Here is a 4,443-nt window from a genome sequence, read left to right as displayed (position 1 = left end):
GTTGAGTTTTTATTTTCAGAAAACATACTTTTAGTTTGAGTATAGTCAACTGATCTATATAATGGATATTAAGTTTTAGTTGAAATGATCTATTTACCTACTTTGTGTCTTTTCTATTACTTTTCCTTAATATATGAATATGTCATTTGGGATAAACATTCATATTATCTTGGTAGGCCTCTATGATTTAATTGTTTGTTATTTTTATGTTTTTAAAACTTATGCATTTCATTTATTTGATCTTTTGTTTTAGTTTTTATTATTTATATTGACAACTCACAATGATCACATTTAACACAGGGAGTTCATACAGGTCCCCTTCCTCCAGTTTCTTGGTCATCTTTTATTTGCAAGTGATCTGTCTCTCTGGAAGATGTTTTGTTTTTTGATGATCAGTCATATGGCTTTTCCTGCACACAATGTATTTTCTCTTATATGCTAGTTACTTTGTATCAAGGAACTGAAAACATTCTCACATTTTTATCAGAGATTTTCCATAGTCACTTTTCACAGTAGAGCAAGGAGGTATTTATCTCCTTTCATGTAGGAAGTGAAATGAGCTAGGAACTGGACTGCCATTTTAGTAAGATGCAATCTCTCTTTGAGTTGTCCTATTCCTCTGTCATGCTGGTAGTAATCCATTAAATATTCTCTGTCTGGGAAAGATGGTGGATTATTTAGGTTTTTACCACCTGGGCTTTTCTCTTTAATCTTCTGCTTCATTTTACTTCAAAATTTGCCAAGAATGCTGAGGGTGTTGATGGTCAAATGTCTGAGGCAGAGCCTCTCGAACTAGTTAGGTTTTCTCTGTGAATACTGTGTGAGGTCCTAGTTTACCATTTAGATTTTGTTTGACATAGCTTGCCAGCTCGCCAGTAGCCCTGTGAAGTAGCAAATATTGTGTGTTTGTGTGCAATGGAAGAGCACTGGAGGCTCCTCAGATTTACAATCCATCACTATTGACTCAGGTGAATTATTTGTTAACGTTTTGATGTCCCCAAAGAAGCTTTCTATCTTGGTACTGGTCCTTGCTAATGTACGTGTACACTGTCTAGCATTCTGAGTGGCTAAAGAAAGCCAAAAGTGGACAAAAGAAAGATTCACTTCTCGTTCTAGAATAGGAAAGGCCTTCAAAGAAAAGCCTTCATTTTGTAACTCTCTGAATATCTTTTTTATTTTGGCTTATTTTCTGCCTTTTCCTCTTTTTTTATAGTAAAAGTCTAAACTTGCAATGAATTTGTCACATCATATCCCAAGCCAGAAATTCCTGAGGACGTCATTATTATTCCCTCATGGTGCCGAATGACACGATGGAGTGTTACCGGGCTCATTCCTCCCTGGCTTGTTGACTTTCTTTCTGCCTCCTGGCTGCGGCAAAGTGAGCAGCCTTCCTCTGCCATGCTTTTCTGCTGCACTGTTTCTACCTTGCCTCAGGCCTAAATCAATACAGAAGCTGACCATGGACTAAAACCTCAGAAACTCTGAGGTTTTAAGCCAAATGGATACCTCCTGCTGTAGGCTTGTTTTCTAAGATATTTGGTCACAGTGAAAAGCTAATGTATTTGTGGAACCCTATTGGTGGTTCCTGTTTCCTGCCGCACAGAGGCAGCTCATATTTCTGGGACACCCCAAAGTTAGGACTTTTCTTTTCATACATGGGGATACCCATGGTGGCTCTGCAGCTGTCATCATGCCACAGAATGAATATATTGAATTACACGATAAACACTATAGGTACTGCTTGGATTGCCATGAGAAAAAGAGAAAGAATGAAAGTCAAGAGGTTCATGAATGTTCAAAGAAGTCAAAGAAAATGGCCTGAAGGCTAAGCTCTACCATATACAGCACCATGTGGAGAAAATACAAATGAAGAAGACTATCAAGATGCATGAAAAGAAAAACACCAAACAAAAGAACGATGAAAAGACCCCACAAGGAGCAGCACCTGCCTACCTGCCAGACAGAGGAGAGTCTTGTGTAAAAGTACTTTCCAACATGATTAAACAAAAACGAAAAGAAAAGGTGGGAAAATGGGAAGTTTCTCTGCCCAAAGTTCATGCCTAAGGAGAAACGAAAATATTAAAAGTTATTCGAACTGGAAAGAGAAAAAAGAAGGCATGGAAGAGGATGGTTACTAAAGTCTGCTTTGCTGGAAATGGCTTTACAAGACAACCACCTAAATCTGAAAGATTCATTAGGCCAATGGGCTTACGTTTTAAGAAGGCCCATATAACACATCCTAAAACTGAAAGCCACTTTTTTGCCTGAGCCACTTTTTTGCCTGCCGATACTTGGTGTGAAAAAGAATCCTGGATCACCACTGTATACAACTTTGGGTGTTATTGCCAAGGGAACAGTGATAGAGGTGAACATGAGTGAGCTGAGCCTCATGACACAAGGAGGCAAGGTTATCTGGGGTAAATATGCCCGGGTACCCAACAATCCTGAAAATGATGGATGCATCAGTGCAGTCTTCCTAGTCTGACAGATGTTTCATACAATAACTTCTTCCACTTATTGGAGACTACAGACCAACAAGAGAAACCGTAACTTGAATACTGTTGGACAACTCTCATGACTACATTCATCAAGAAAACTATTTATTAAATTGTAAAAACATTAAAATAGCTCAGTTTTACACATTGGTCTTTTATTAAGTGTCTGCTAAATTAGTGTTAGTGTTAGTGAGATTGAACCATTTGCAAAAGTAAACATAAGTCTTTATATTAAAGAGTAGGTACTCAGCCACACAGATCTCTCATTGCTAAAAAGCCACCCATATTTAAAGTCAGTATAAACTTAATTTAGGGGTCTAGGGCTGGGAAATGTGCTGAAGCTATTCTACCTCATCATTTATCATTAGTACTAAAGAAAAAGTAATGTTCAAGTTTATTCTCACTATAGTCTATAATACTTTAAGAATGGCATTAAAAGTTTATTTAGATAATTCCAACTTGGTTGCACTTATACCCTAAAATGAAACTTTATTTGCAGTAAAATAATATAAGAAGGTAATATGTTAGGTGTACATCTTAAGCTTTGTGATCTGAATTAAATAGTCATGACTTGAAAAAAAAAAGAATATTACAGTTTCTCAAATAGCTGCTGAAAGGCCACTTTACATTTATCTCTCCATCGTCCAAAAAGGCTGATGTAAGACAGTTGTCGATCACCTCTGCAGTGCTGCTGAGTGGAAATATATGCTACTCTCATCCTAATGTATATAAGGATGCATATTAAAAACCTTAGCTTCAGAATAAGCTAATTGAAAATAGCATTAGCTTTGTACGTGTGATTCTAGTTGTACAGCCTTTTCGCAAGTGCCATCTTGTAGAATAAATGTTTCAGGGAGCTAGTGCTTTTGGTCAGTCTCAGTTTCACTGTGTATAGGTTATTAATCTCTCTGAATTTAAACAGGACTTGTTTCTTTGCCAGTAGAATCTCTCAGCCTTACCTCTGCTTTGATATTCTTATCCTTGCTTTTTCCAAGGAAATAATGTGATCATAAAGTTGATTTATTTATTCCTTAACTATGGTCACCACATTATTTTTTCCATTTTTAGTGTTCTCTTTGTTCAACAATCATTTTGATGCCCAATAATTCTTGATTGAATTATTCTTACTCTTTATATGTAACATGCTTCAAATTCTTTCCTTAAGTATATTCTTTATTTCACAACATTGTCTCTCTTTTCTAATCATTGTCGTTCATGTTAAGCTTTCCATATTTCATAAAAGGTTGTGTTTACTTTTATAAGGCATCATGCTATTTATTTATACTTGCATCTACTTGCAATGAGTTTTGAAAGGCTGCTGTGTGTATCTAGATGTGGTCTTAATGAGTTTAAAGGCAGTCAGAATACTCATTCAAGGATGGATGGTTTTAAATTACCTAATACCTAAAATTTTTGTTCTCCTCTCTCTCTTTTTCTTTTTTCTTCTCTTACCTTTTAAAAATTTTATTTTAAAGATAGTATAGTAATAATTGACATGACATTAGAAGTGGTACACAATTAGAAGACTAAGATGACAGGCACTGAAGCATGGCTTTTGTATTACACATTGCTATCCTCAATATAGTTGCTTAGATGCAGATATCAGTATACAAGTTTAGTCAAGGTGAAAAGTCTACACATTAACTGCCATTTTCAAAAAACTGATGGAAATGTAAGGTTTCTTGAAAGCAAGTGGCAATATCAGTCATATGTCCAATTTTATGTAACTATATCTATTAATCTGGGCCATAGATCTGATGATAAAATAGATAAATATCAACCATTGTTAATCAGCTATTGTTGTTTTTAAAACCTGTAACATATGTATTGTATGTCAGCCTGTGTTTCTGATTTTTGCTCTTGTTTTTGTATATACTTTTCAAAATGAAATAAAATTAAATTTAAAATAAATAAATAAATTACCTAACTACTCTTTGTGATTTTCATA

At 35.3% G+C, this 4,443-nt stretch overlaps 1 pseudogene; it reads left to right on the top strand.

The window, feature by feature from the left end:
* Positions 1 to 1,690: 1,690 nt before the first annotated feature.
* On the top strand, positions 1,691 to 2,485 carry LOC105743155 (annotated as a pseudogene).
* Positions 2,486 to 4,443: the final 1,958 nt, after the last annotated feature.

The sequence above is a fragment of the Octodon degus genome, unplaced genomic scaffold, assembly GCF_000260255.1.
Source record: "Octodon degus isolate 3935 unplaced genomic scaffold, OctDeg1.0 scaffold00102, whole genome shotgun sequence".
Taxonomy (NCBI): Eukaryota; Metazoa; Chordata; class Mammalia; order Rodentia; family Octodontidae; genus Octodon; species Octodon degus.
Note: the sequence above shows the minus strand (reverse complement) of the source record. Positions and strands in the feature narration are given on the sequence as shown.